General features: G+C 41.2%; 1 protein-coding gene across 3 annotated transcripts in view; it reads left to right on the top strand.

Moving 5' to 3' along the window:
- The window catches only part of FAM126B (family with sequence similarity 126 member B), a 155,080-nt gene that overhangs the window by 71,519 nt on the left and 68,269 nt on the right, over positions 1–15,292 (top strand). The gene's annotated exons all lie outside the window — the stretch shown is intronic.

Genomic DNA, 15,292 nt, shown 5'->3' with positions numbered 1-15,292 from the left:
AGTTGCTTTTTTTTTAATGAGACAACCGTTGCTTTTTTTTTTTTTTAACGGAGAGACGACGGCTTATTTGCCAAGAGACTAACTTGTAAAGTAGGGTGCAGTCATATCACTGTCTGTCTAAAAGGGTTGTCTTTGTGGTCCATATGAACCAATTGGTATCTTGAATTTTATTTTCCAATGTGCTTTGACAGTATATGAAGCAGAAGCAAGCTGATTATCTTACAGATAGCCGTTTTTTTACAGACTTTTATAAATATGCCCCTTTCACACTGTTGGACTCCGTGAACGGATCCGTCTCCTCAGCGGGGGGATCTTTCCGCTGATCCCCGCTGAGCAGGCAGATGACAGCAAACAGCCCGCTTTCCTCTATGGGTGGTCAGATGTAAACGGACTGCCTGTCAGTTTACATCTGACTGTCATCCGATCTACCAGACGGATGAGAAATGGATCCCCCATCTGTCTGTTTTTAGATGATGGGATTGGATGTCAGCGGGTGTAAACATTTAAATCAGCCGCTCCATAGAGGGCAATGTATGGTCCGATCGGGTTAACCCCAATATCTCTCCTGAGGAAACCTTTATCTCCGATTTTTGCTTTCTTATGATAACAGTACATTTCTAATTGTGGTCTACCTAAAGTCCCGCACAACCATTTTTGACCTTTTGGATAACAATAAATGAGTAGTCCACATCCTTGGTATCCTCTTTCATTCCAGGAGTATGTTCCAAGAAGATCTGTTTTAGAATTGTCTCTCTAAACCTTGGACTCGTCCAGGTGACAGCAGGCGTACATATATTTAGGATTGTATTTCTGGGGCAGACAAAGGGTATTGGCGACATTGACTGAAAACCAAGCACACTGTGTGTTCTAGATGGCTTGAACTCCTTGTGTAAGAAAGATACCGGTAATACTTTTTTTACGAAACAACCATTTGGCAAAGATTTCAGAAAGTTTGGATATAAATTAAAAGATATTCAGATAAAATACATACAGACTGAGTCTAGGGCAAGTCATATAATTGTAGGCCTCCATTATAACAAATCCAGACAGGAGTAAAAACCGTACAGTCATTTTCCATGGAGGTATGTAAATAATATTCAAATATTTACTTTCACATTTTGTACACTGGATTCATACTCTTTTCATACTCGTTCAGAAGGCTGTAGAAAATATTTTGAGCCACATGTGTATCCGTTTAGTTGCACATTTTAGACCTAAGAATTGCTTAGCCGTGCATCATACAAATATACCACAAATATTGCTTTATATTTTACTTCCTTTCTCTGAAGCCATGGATCATTGTCTAATTTTCTGAAGCTCTTTCAGACAGCAACACAAGAAGCTATTTATATAGGTGACAGGCAGGTGAAAAATAATTGATTTTTGGCCTAGATGAGAACAGATTGTATCTGATATTTAGGATATTTCCAAACCTTGGCTCTCTGCGTGTGTATTTAGAGAACTCTGATCACTTGGCAATCTTTCTTAGATTTTAAAAAGGAACACGGGTTTAATTAACCACTTTATTGTGTTTTATGGACCAATGATGAAAACTTTGTAAAAGCCAAGGTGCAGCTTGCAATTGCATAGATCCTGCGACTATTAACAGAAACATCTTGGCTGATCTACGTTTTCATAAAAAAACAAACTGGATTTCCAGGCCTCTCCTGGTTCTTTCCAAATTACATGTATATATGCGCTCATTCAGCCCACAGGGGCCTCCCACGGTTTGAATTTTGGCAGATTCGGCAAGAAACTGCCAAAATTCGAGCCATCTCAGGCAGCCTTTAGCTGGAATTGCATGCTGCACCAGACCTGTAAAAAAATGTTTTCTGACTTGTGCCCCCCCCCCCCAAACACTTGCCTCACTCCTTGATCAATCCAGTACTGTGCCCAACTGCAGTCTTCTCTCCTTTCTTCTTCACACAGGGACTAACAGACAGCAATGGGAGCCATTAGCTCCTGCTGCTGTCAGTCTAATTTAGTGGAGGGACATGGCCAAGCCACATGTATGGTAATGGATGCACACAGCTTGGCTCTGGATCAAGCCCGCACATCTGCCCCCAAAGTGGCTTGTTATTGTATCAGACACATAAGAGGAGGAGCGGAGACCACCGGGGGGGCGCCCCAAAAGAGGGTGTTTGGGGCTGCACAGAGCAGGCAAATATAATGTGTTTGTTATTTTAGGGGAACGAAGAGTCCTTAAGGACCACCCAACATTATGCACTTGATGGAATAACGCCTTTATTTTATTTATTTTTAAACACAGGAAAAAAAATGTAATATATTGCAGCTTACCAGTCCTTGGATGTGGTGACTGCATTATTTTTTTACATATTTTTATACCTGGTGGTCCTAACAGTAATGCTTACTATACTGTATCTATGGAGGAGCATCATTATCAGGAAGCGTGTTAGGACTACAGGTATACAAAAAACACCACCTCCTTTCCTGATCTTCAGAACTAAGGATGAGCTCCAGTGTGTTTGCATAGTACACATGCAGAGCCCGCCAGGAAGTCTGCACGGCGCTGCGCAAATCACAGCCAGGGAGACGTCCAGATGCTCGGCTGTGGAAATCGGGAAATGTCTCCCTGGCTGTGATTAGCGCAGCGCCATGCAGACTTCCTGGCGGGCTCTGTACGTGTACTATGCAAACACGCTGGAGCTCGTCCTTATTCATAACAGGTTCTTTTTTCTTTTAAGTGTAGCTTTGGCCAAAAAAAAACGATTTTTAAGCTTTTTGGATAGCATAGGGATGCTGTAACCCCTGTAATGTTTGTTTTGCTGTCTGTGCCCCCGTTCAGAAGATTTTTTCCTCACTTTCTGTCCCAATGACAATGGGATTTAGAAAATGTTTGCGTTGTTGTGGAAACCAGCCTTGGTGATAAAGCTTCAGTGGGGACACCTTTGTTTTTTCCCCATAATAACTCTTACAGGAGTGAATTTCTCTTCCTAGGGGTAGATTTCCTGAGCCATGACTAAGCACTAATGTAGTGCGAAACAACATGTCTGCTGTCCCTTTCTGTGGCTGTGTCTTGCTGTGTATGCTTACTTTTACCGAATAAAGACAACTTTCTGAAGTTCTTCTGGAGTGCGGCTGTCCATTTTCTTCCAAAATGTTCTAGATTTCCTCTCACTTCCTGTTGTCCCCCTCCGTATGTAAGTAGGAGTTGTTTGTAAGGTGGATGTTTGTAACTAGGGGACCGCCTGTATGCAGACACTACAAGGATACTGGATTTCTACAAGGAACCTGAAAAAATAAAACCAGTGCAGCCACCACATCGAACGACTGTTAAAGAGTAATTGTACTTTCGTGGGAAAAAATGTGGCAAATAAAAAAAAAAAGATATATATATATATATATATATATATATATATATATATATACAGGGCTTTTTTTCAGGGGGAACTTGGGGGAACTCAGTTCCACCACCTTTGGCTCAGACCCTTTGGTGCCTGCTCACCACAATCACTTGTAAACACAGAAGTCTGGTTTCTGTGTTTACAAGTGACAGCTCTGCACTCTGTGTGTAACCTCCTGAACTCTGCACTCTGTATGTAATGCAATCCTGGTATTTAATGCCCCTTTAAGACCCTTCTACTGTTTGTGAAATCTGAATGGGGTCGTGGTTGAGTTCCTGCACCTATTTTCTGAGAAAAAAAGCTCTGTATATATATATTCCTTGCAAAAGTATTCAGCCACAATCATGAAGTGGAACGAAATTTTTTGGATATTTCAAACTTTTCTTAACAAATAAAAAACTGAAAAATTGGGCGTGCAAAATTATTCAGCCCCTTTACTTTCAGTGCAGCAAACTCTCTCCAGAAGTTCAGTGAGGATCTCTGAATGATCCAATGTTGACCTAAATGACTAATGATGATAAATAGAATCCACCTGTGTGCAATCAAGTCTCCGTATAAATGCTCCTGCACTGTGATAGTCTCAGAGGTCCGTTTAAAGCGCAGACAGCATCATGAAGAACAAGGAACACACCAGGCAGGTCCGAGATACTGTTGTGGAGAAGTTTAAAGCTGGATTTGGATACAAAAAGATTTCCCAAGCTTTAAACATCCCAAGGAGCACTGTGCAAGCGATAATATTGAAATGGAAGGAGTATCAGACCACTGCAAATCTACGAAGACCTGGCCGTCCCTCTAAACTTTCAGCTCATACAAGGAGAAGACTGATCAGAGATGCAGCCAAGAGGCCCATGATCACTCTGGATGAACTGCAGAGATCTACAGCTAAGGTGGGAGACTCTGTCCATAGGACAACAATCAGTCGTATACTGGACAAATCTGGCCTTTATGGAAGAGTGGCAAGAAGAAAGCCATTTCTTAAAGATATCCATAAAAAGTGTTGTTTAAAGTTTGCCACAAGCCACCTGGGAGACACACCAAACATGTGGAAGAAGGTGCACTGGTCAGATGAAACCAAAATCGAACTTTTTGGCAACAATGCAAAACGTTATGTTTGGCGTAAAAGCAACACAGCTCATCACCCTGAACACACCATCCCCACTGTGAAACATGGTGGTGGCAGCATCATGGTTTGGGCCTGCTTTTCTTCAGCAGGGACAGGGAAGATGGTTAAAATTGATGGGAAGATGGATGGAGCCAAATACAGGACCTTTCTGGAAGAAAACCTGATGGAGTCTGCAAAAGACCTGAGACTGGGACGGAGATTTGTCTTCCAACAAGACAATGATCCAAAACATAAAGAAAAATCTACAATGGGTGGTTCACAAATAAACATATCCAGGTGTTAGAATGGCCAAGTCAAAGTCCAGACCTGAATCCAATCGAGAATCTGTGGAAAGAACTGAAAACGGCTGTTCACAAACGCTCTCCATCCAACCTCCAATGAGCTTGAGCTGTTTTGCAAGGAGGAATGGCCAAAAATCGATGTGCAAAACTGATAGAGACATACCCCAAACTTACAGGTGGCGCTACAAAGTATTAACTTAAGGGGGCTGAATCATTTTGCACGCCCAATTTTTCAGTTTTTTATTTGTTAAAGTTTGAAATATCCAATAAATTTCGTTCCACTTCATGGTTGTGTCCCACTTGTTGTTGACACAGGTGGAGTTCCTTTGGGGTCACGCATCTTACACATGTCTTTGGGGGGGGCCTGCTCCCTTTCAGTGAGTTACGATCCAGATTTAACCTGCCGCACACTATGCAGTTCTACTACCTACAACTGCAGCACGCAGTGAGGGCTCAGGGGGCAGCTGTGGAGTGGGTTCGGTCCCCCACGCCGGTTTTCCGTGCACTGTGTTCTGCACGGGATACCAAGGGCATGATCTCACAATGCTACAACATGCTCCTGTCATTTCTGGAGGGGCATCCGATGAGGGTGGTAGAACAGTGGGAGGCAGACTTGGGGCCCATTAAGGGGGAACTATGGGAGGAGGCACTACAGGCCATGAATACCTGCTCGCTAAATGTGTCAGAGGGTCTCCCAACTCTACATATTACTCAAGGTGCACTTCACTCCGGTTAGACTCTTCAGAATGGGCCGGGCTCCTGACCCGTTGTGTGGACGATGCAGGGCGGCCCAGGGAGATCTGATCCACTTACTCTGTCGTTGTCCCAAGTTGCATAGATATTGGACGGAGGTCCTGGCTACGCTGAATTCAGTGTTCCAGACCAATGTCCCACTGGACCCACTTTGTTGCCTGCTGGGTGTTTTGGAGGGGGCGATAGTGGAGGAAGTCACTAGAGTGGCATTCGCCAGGGCATTGTTCCAGGCGAGAAAACTCATTCTCATACACTGGAAGTCGAGGGAGCCCCCTTCGGTGAAGACCTGGGTACAACATGTGGGTAGAACACTGTTGATGGAAAAGTACATATACCAGCACAGAGGAAACGCAGGGAAATTCCTTAAACTATGGGATCCATGGCTCGCGACGCCTGGGCTGAGCCCCTTGGAGCTAGTACAGGCAAGGTTACTTGGTGGGATGTAGGGACAGAGGATAACTTACAGGGTCTCCTGCCTGGTTATTTGGTAGGCCAAATGGAGGGCGGAGGGATGGAAGAGCGGGCGGGGAAAGGGGTTCAGGGATTTGTGTCCAGTTGGTTGAGACGGTATAATTGTGTGAAATGATTTCATGTAATACCTTTGTTGTTTGACCTGCAATTTTGATGACGTGCCTGTTCGAATACAGTGTGTAGAATGTCATTCTTTTATTGTTTGTATGTTTTGTGAGCAATAAAAACCTTTTTGAATAAAAAAAAAAAAGACTGGCACTGAACCCCTTGATTAAGAGCTTTTTGTCATCTAGGGAGAGGGTGTCCCTGGTGAAAATTGGCAAATCTCCAATGTGGGACCTAACCCTAGTCTTGGGAGCCCTAACTAGGGCACTGCTTGAGTCCGTGGCTCATATTAAGTTACTTGCCCTTAAGACAGCCTTTCTGCTGGCCATTACAATGGCCAGGAGGATAGGTGACCTCCAGGCTCTGTCTATAAAAGAGACAGTTTTTTTATTATTTGAAGACAGGAATGTCCTCCGGCAGGATCCCCTGTACCTTTTCGAAGGTAGCCTCATGTTTTCATAGGTCTCAGATTGTCCTTCCTTCCTTTTTGTGCCAGTCCTCTGACCGGGAAGGAGAAAGGTCCTTTTATTGTTTAGATGTCAGACAGTGTCTGTTGGTTTATTTAGATAGAATGAAGGAATTTAGAAGGTCCAGTCACTTATTAGTTTTTGCGGCCAGAAGAAAGGCCAGTAAGCATTGAACACTGCTCTGCACACTCAGTCTCTGGCTTGTCAGACACTGATCAGAGCAATCAGTTTGTTCAGCAGTGTCTGCTAAACAACTCTGCTATAAGCTTATAGCAGAGAAGCAATGTCAGGACCGTGTCGCATGTAGGCCCTGTCCATCTAAATGCAGTGCAGCGAAAGGGGTTAAAGCATGTTTATGTATGTCCCGGATGAAAACTATGGAGCACAGAATATTGGGATTTCAGTAACTTCCAGCCTGACATATTACCATTCTTGCAATGGTTATTAATTTAAAACGGAGCTTCACCCAAAAGGGGAGGTTCCACACTTCCGCCTCCTCCTCCTTTACATTTTGGGGGGGGGGGGGGTGGATAGTGGGTACCAGCTTTTGACAGGTACACGCTCCCACCCACTTTCGATCGGATCGCTGCAGCGATCTAAGCGGAAGTTCTTCCCCTTCCTTTCCCTGCAGCCTTCTGGGACTGGTACAGGTCCAAGAAAGCTACGAGACCATTCAGATTCGGTTGGTTGCAGTTTTCCGGCCCCCAGGACCAAAGCCCCGTGAAGAAACTGCCTGGGTGAGATGCGCTGGATCCTCGGACGAGTATCTTTTTATTAAAAGTCAGCAACTACAGTTTTGGATTTTTAATTTTTCAAAAGATGACTGAATCACGGCTTTAATGGGTCTTCTGTTTTTGACCAACCCATGGTGGCATTTATTTTATGGAACATTTGGCATCTTTTTTTTTTTTTTCTATGGACATTTTTACTGATTTGCACATACACCTTTCTTTTGCCAAAAATTTGGTGCAGAGTGGCAAAGGACCAGCAATCTGTTCAGAAAATCTCCAACAAATGAAACCCCTTTTGCATTATCACCATTGTATTGTAATGTGCAAAGTGCCTTGCATCTACTGCCGATGAGCCTGCTTGAAGCATAACGCTTTTACAAAAACAGTCTGCAGTGTAAACTTCATAAAATGGAATTTTACTTTAGAACGTTAACTATTCTAAAGAGTAATCTCTATACAACCGTTTCCCTCATTCTATATATGTATATTATTTTTCATGGCACTGAGATATTGTGAACATTTATGTTGCTTACTTAAAAAGGTTTCTATATTTTGGAACATAGTAAATCTCTAAAAGCCTCTAGCCTTGATAAGTACAAGGTTTGCAATAAATCAATTTTTTCAGGTGCCATAATTCATTAAAGTGGCTAAAGGATGAGCTAGCCAGACACTAAGCTTTGATATACACAGAAGCCAGGAGGCTTGGCAGCATTGGTTTCACTTAAGATATGCCACCTAATTAGTTCTTGATATGTTTCCAGTCATTTCAGGTTATGCATTTATGTATTTTTCTTTCATGCCTTTCCTCCAGGGTTGCCAACTGTCTATAATGGACATTCATGCACAGATGCAAAATTTACAAACCTGTAAATTTACTGACTTGCAGACTGCACAGATGTAATGGACATTCATGGACAGATGCAAAGTTTACGGATTTTATAAACTGTTTTTGTAAATTTACTGACCGTTGGCAACCCTACATTCATCTTTTCCCCTTTCCCCTACTGTTTCTCCTAGTTGTAAGAAAGCAGGTTATTTTACATGTACTGTACAGGAGCACTGCAAAATGAGACTCTGACTTCCATAATGCCTTGTGCTGGTTATTTTCAATTGGCTGAATGCTTACTCGTGACACTGGGCAGGGATTGGGAAAGTTGTGGAAATTCAAGGGAGTTAAATTTCTGGGGTCTGATAAAATATAACGCATGTTCCGGAACATTGTTTTTTTGTTTTTTGTCTTTTTCTTTATAGAAGCGTAAGTATTTTTAAATAGCTGTAAACAGACAATTATTGTATACAATTTAAGTTGCTGCAAATACATTCAGCCCTACTATTCTGAGTTTGACCTTTTTCCATCCAGAAAGATCTCCTTTCACTTGTCCTCATGTATTTTTAAAATGCCATGCTGCATCTTTCTTTTCTAAGAAGTACGTCTAGTGCCAGGACATGCCATTATCACAATGGTTAATGGGGAATAGTGCCTGCTTGTACTTGGCAGTAACATTCTGTATAACACAACTAAATCATCTGTAAATATGTACAGTGGGGAAAATTAATTATTTGACCCCTTGCAGATTTTGTACGTTTGCCCACTTACAAAGAAATGAAGGGTCTGTAATTTTTTTCTTGGGTGTACTTTAAATGATAGAGACAGAATATCAACCACAAATCCAGAAAAAACATAATACAAATGTTATTAATTGAGTTGCAGTTCAGTGAGTAAAATAAGTAGTTGATCCCCCAAGCAAAACATGAATGAGTACTTGGTAGAGAAACCCTTGCTGGCAAGCACAGAGGTAAGACGTTTCTTGTAGTTGGTTAACAGGTTTGCACACATCTCAGGAGGGATCTTAGTCCACTTTTCTTTTACAAATCTCCTTTAAATCTCTAAGGTTTCTTGGCGGTCTCTTGACAACTCGAAGTTTCAGCTCCCGCTATATATTTTCTATATTAAGATGGAAAGATTAAGGTTTGGAGACGGACTAGGCCACTCCATGACCTTAATGTGTTTCTTCTTGAGCCACTCCTTTGTTGCCTTGGCAGTATGTTTTGGGTCCCTCAGTATTTTGGCAGAGGGAAGAAGATTCTTATTCTAGATTTTACAATACGTCCATTGGGCCCTCAAAGTTGGCCTGTACCTTTTTTTTAGCAGAGAAACTGCCCCAACGCATCATGTTTCCACCTCCTGTGGTTGACTGTAGGGATGGTGTTCTTAGGGTCATAGTAGGCATTTTAGTTAATGTTCAAAAGCTCAATTTTCGGTCTCATCTGACCTCTGCACTTTCTCCCAATCCTTTTCTGAATCATTTAGTTCTTCATTGGCATGACTGTACATTAGCCTTCTTGAGGAGGGGGACTCGCTGTGTTTTGGAGGAAGGAAAAGTCTGACTATGACCCTAAGAACATCATCCCTACAGTCAAGCACCAAAGTGGAAACATGCTTTGGGGCTGTTTCTCTGCTAAAGGTACAGACCAACTTTGCCACATTGAGGGTCAACAAAGCAGTGGCTCAAGAACAAGTTGCCAGGGAACTTTTTAGGTGTCAAAGTAAATTAATTACCATTAATAAAATTGTAATTAATGTTATTATAACAATAAAAATTATAAAAAATCCTTGATATATCATTTGTTCAATTAGAAAGCATATACAGACACTACAACTCTACATGTTTCACTTTGAAAGAGCTTCTTTAAAAGTTTTAAGTGTACTGTATGAATTGTATGCTATAAATGACAAAGAAACATGAGAATAAATTACATAACGTTTTGCATCTATCACAGTATTGGGCTTGGCATACAAAAGTACACATATTTGGGTTTTATTCAAAAGATATCAATAGTAACAAAATTTTAAATATGAGAATTGAGATAAAGATGGACCTACCGGATATGCTTGGACCTAGGCTAGTAAAAGGACAAGAAGGGTCCCGATTAATTTCAGTAGACACCCTATTGGTGGATTCCACCAATAGGGCGTCTACTAAAATTAATCGGGACCCTTCTTGTAATTAATTTTTACTTTGACACCTAAAATGTCCCTTGGCTTGTTCCTCCTCTCCTCTTTTCTATGATAAATTGGGATGCAATGTCTTTTCTGATCACTTTGCCCTTACCTTCTCAAGAAACCTTAAGGATTTAGAGAAGATCTGTAAAGAATAGTGGACCAAAATCCCTCCTAAGATGTATGCAAACCTGGTTACCAACTCCAAGAAATGTCTTGCATCTGTGCTTGCCAACAAACATTCCTCCACAAAGTACGAAGTCATGTTTTGCTTGGGGATCAAATACTTATTTTACTCACTGAACTGCAACTCGATTTATAACCTATGTATCATGTTTTTTTTTTTTTCTGAAATGCATACATAGAATACATTAAGATAAAAAATCCTTCTGCCTTTAGAACCACTTTTAAAGGAAATCTATAGTTACAGCTTACACTTTGTTTTTAATAGCAATGAAAAGAACAAGCCTATTTGTAAAATCTCCTTTCAGGACAATGTGTGGTCTGTCTGGTGGCCATCTCTTCCCACAACTTCCTTGATTTCCTGCATGATTTGCAGTTACTCCTCTGCTGTTTACATTCTATTTGTAAGGACTATATACCCCATGGTACCTTGCCTGCAAGCAGTGTTTCCTGTACCGACTCTGCCTCCTGAAACTCCTCCTCTCGGCAGCTCTGTAGTTCAGAACACAGGCTCTGTAAAAATGTGACACATGAGTGCCTACACATAGGGCATTGTGAATATGTGTCACAGAATTCCAGCAAATAAATGTGTTAGGATCTTCACAAAGTAAGTTTACAAACCTTTAAGCATTCGGATTAATTGGAGTATGCTAGATATAATTGAAATAAAGTGTGGAAATTTAATATGTGATTTCTAATTTTTACCATAGATAAGTCTTAGAAATTGAATTGGCAAGTTGACGAGGAAGGGGAAAGAGAAAACTAGGAAAGGAAAAATATAAGCACATTATACTTCGGCTTTAACATATTTCACAACCGTGTAGTTAAAACAAGATGTGTGCAAAACCCTCAAACACTTTCTTGATTATGTGTATCCGGTCTGTATCCTCAGTAACACTTCAGGTGTTGTACGATTAGGAACTTTTTTTTATAGGTGCATTGTGGAAGCTGTAAAAAAGTTAAATGCTGCAGATAAATTGGTGAAGATTTTTCTGAAATTTCTCTTATCCGATTAGTCCTGGTACTTCTACTATGCTAGGGCCTTCTTTGAGGTCATAACCAGTACTCTGTTGAAAATGCAGGATTTTTCAGCATTAACGGTCTACCAGCTTTAACAGAAATATTGATTTCAGATTATTACTGGACTATTTTTGTAGGCATTGTGGTGAGCTTTATTTTGTAGTAATGTTGTTGTTGTTGTTGTTCCAAAGGTGCCACTAAAAGCAATTTTGTTTTCAGTTTTGGATAGATTGGCGAGGGATTAGACCCCCTGTCCCAGTTCATTGAAGATATCCCCCGCAGATTGCAATAGAGGTACTAGTTCTGGTGACACGCTGGGATTCCCTTAATTCCTGTTTTAGCCGTAGGACAGAAAGTGTCTGTTTTTCTTGCCATCTGTGTCCCATTATGGGGATTTCTCTACAGAGGTTATAATTCTTACCTTCTCTATTCAAAATGAAAAAAAAGTAAGGTTGCACCGATACCGTTTTTTTTTTTTTTGGTGAGAACAAGTACCGATCCTTTCGGTCAAGTATTCACCGATACCAAGTACTGATACTTTGTGAAACTATTTGCATCAATACAAAAAAAAATTGGCACAATTTGCACTGCAAATAATCGCACACGATTTCCCCCACTGCTCGTGTGTGTGTGTGTGTGTGTGTGTGTGTGTGTGTGTGTATATATAAAAGGGAAAAGCACCATCTAGTGGGCAGTTTAAAAAAAAATTGGCGCTCACAGTACATATCAAATGATGGATGTAGTGTCAATTGTTACGCAGTCAGTTCAGGATTTTGTCATAGATCTTGGAGTGTTCCTGAACTGGCAGAGGAAGCCTCAGTGGCTGATTTCAATGATCACTCGGAGAAAGCAGAGGAGCCTTGCCCCACAGGATTCGATTTCAGCTGGGTAAATTATTTTATCACAGCCATAAAAGAGGCTAAAACAAAAATAAGAGGATCCACTTAAAGAGCCTTTGAAAGTCCAAAGATGCTTTCCTCAATTAAAAAAAATCCAGTGGTTTATTTCCTCATGGAGGATAAGAAGTAGTTAATCACAGAGTGGAAATAAATACGCCTTGCGTAAATATTGGGCTCACCGAGATTTACCTCTTAAAATCGGACTTCCAGTCACAACAATTCTCCCTTCGTTGAAGCTTCTGTAAGAAAACTTTCCTGACTTGTTTCCCTGCTAATGGAGGATGCAGTCTTTTTCAATGACCCACTCAACATACTCTGACATCTGTTGCCACATATAAGCTACATAGTTGTACTTGTCCACCAATTATAGCAAAGCAGGGAGGAGAAGTTTTGGGACCCCGTGGGTATAGGGCAGAAGTGATGTCAGCTTGGGGATGGACTGCCTCTACATCATCTCCAGCCCTGGGAGCACCTCCAGCGGTACTAATTTGCCATCATCGGCGGACTGGGACACCTATGTAGATTATCTTGTATGTGGCCAGATATGTACTGTGAATTCTAACCTTTCTTTTAAACTGCTCACTAGAAGGTGCTTTAATCTCTTTCTATATGTGCACACACACAGAAGCCCTGAGGGAAATTGCATGCAATTCAGACAGGAATCGCACCACATTCATGTTTAAATTGCAACGTGATTCATTGCAGTGCGATTTGTGCTGAGTCATTTTGTATAGACGCTAATCGCACTGCAAAGTATCTCTACCATTTGAACGCAAACCTTGCAAATGCTTGGTATCGGCATTGGTTCATTCCTAAAAAGAAAAGGGTTTGCCTTTAGTGACATTTTGCTTTCTTTCACTATAACAATGGTCATCGGGACAATTGGAGAAGGTAAATGTACCCAGCCACACAACAATAAAAACATGACTGGTGTTATTCATTCTTACTCAATTTACAAATTAGGAAAAAAATAAATCTGTCTTTACAGTAAAATTGTTTACAGTTTTGAACAATGATAGTATAAGCATTGCATAATAAATGTAAAAAAATGACCAATGAGTGTAAAAACTGGATTAAACATACAGAACATTACAAAAATATTGTAATAACTGCCTATAACAGACAGTTTACTAGATACACTATTTTTATAAATATTGTGAAAATGTGAAATTTAAGGGGACCCTTTCGTAGGTGTGAATTTTCAAAAACCTATCCACTGTAGAAACGAGCAGGGGACCTGGAACCGCTAAGCACAATGGGGGACAGGAGATCAATCAATACTATTGGAAGTTTTGGTAGCAAGTGTTTGACATAACGTAGTAAACCAAAATGTCATTGCTAAATCCAATGATTTAAAACAGGGGTCTCCAAATTTTCTAAACAAAGGGCCGGATTACTGTCCTCCAGACTTTAAGGGGGCCGGACTGTGGCCATCAGGAGTACAAAATCCCCCCTCATTGGTGTCAATGGGAGGAATTCTGCCCCATCATTGGGAGGAATTCTTCCCCACCATCCTGCCCCATTATTGGTGTCATTGGGAGGAATTCTGCCCCATCACTAGGAGAAAATTCTGCCCCATCACTGGGAGGAATCCTGCCCCATTATTGGTGTCATTGGGAGGAATTCTTCCCCGTCATTGGGAGGAATTCTTCCCCGTCATTGGGAGGAATTCTTCCCCGTCATTGGGAGGAATTCTTCCCCGTCATTGGGAGGAATTCTTCCCCGTTATTGGGAGGAATTCTTCCCCATCATTGGTGTTATTGGGAGGAATTCTGCCCCATCACTGGGAGGAATCCTGCCCCATTATTGGTGTCATTGGGAGGAATTCTTCCCCGTCATTGGGAGGAATTCTTCCCCGTCATTGGGAGGAATTCTTCCCCGTCATTGGGAGGAATTCTTCCCCGTCATTGGGAGGAATTCTTCCCCGTTATTGGGAGGAATTCTTCCCCATCATTGGTGTTATTGGGAGGAATTCTGCCCCATCACTGGGAGGAATTCTGCCCCATCACTGGGAGGAATTCTGCACCATCACTGGGAGGAATTCTGCCCCTTCATTTGTGTCAATGAATAAAAAAGCACCCCAAGGGCCAGATAAAATCAAGCAAAGGGCCCCCGGGCCGCAGTTTGGAGACCACTGATTTAAAAGATAAAAACCTAGATCATTTTGCTGATTTTTCCATATTATGTCTGTCATCCCAGTACAGTTTTCAAAATGATCTATATCCTCTTACCAGGATCCATTTTTGAGGAATAGTTCACTTCATGATCCCGAGTTCAGTGTGCATTATAACATGTGCAAAAAAAGGTTCACACACACAGAACCAAAAAAAATAAATATTGAGCAGCAAACACAAAATGATCAAATAACTAATATACAGTATTTGTGTGAACATGTTGTACGAACATATCAATTATTAAAACCTTTAAAATGTGCCAAAATTATTCACTTGATGCCAAATCATGTACATGTCCCAAAATAATTGTGTGTATGTATACATTGCCTCACACCCCTTGAAATCTTCCACATTTTGTCATGTTACAACTAAAACCATAAATGGACCAGCAAAAAGTGGCACATAATTGTGAAGTGGTAGAATATTTTTACGAATAAATATAATCTGAAAAGTGTGGCATGCATTTGTATTCAGCCTCCTTAACCCTGATACCCTTAACTAAAATCTAGTGGAACCAATGGCCTTCAGGAGTCGCCTAATTGGTAAATAGTGTCCACCTGTGTGTAATTTTATTCTCAGTATAAATACAGCTGTTCTCTGAAGCCCTCCAAGGTTTGTTAGAGAACCCTAGTGAAAAAAAACAGCATCATGAAGGCCAAAGAACACACCAGACAGGTCAGGGATAAAGTTGTGGAGAAGTTTAAAGAAGGGTTAGGTTA

This window comes from Rana temporaria, chromosome 6, assembly GCF_905171775.1.
Source record: "Rana temporaria chromosome 6, aRanTem1.1, whole genome shotgun sequence".
Taxonomy (NCBI): domain Eukaryota; kingdom Metazoa; phylum Chordata; class Amphibia; order Anura; family Ranidae; genus Rana; species Rana temporaria.
This window is presented reverse-complemented; position numbering and strand designations above follow the sequence as displayed.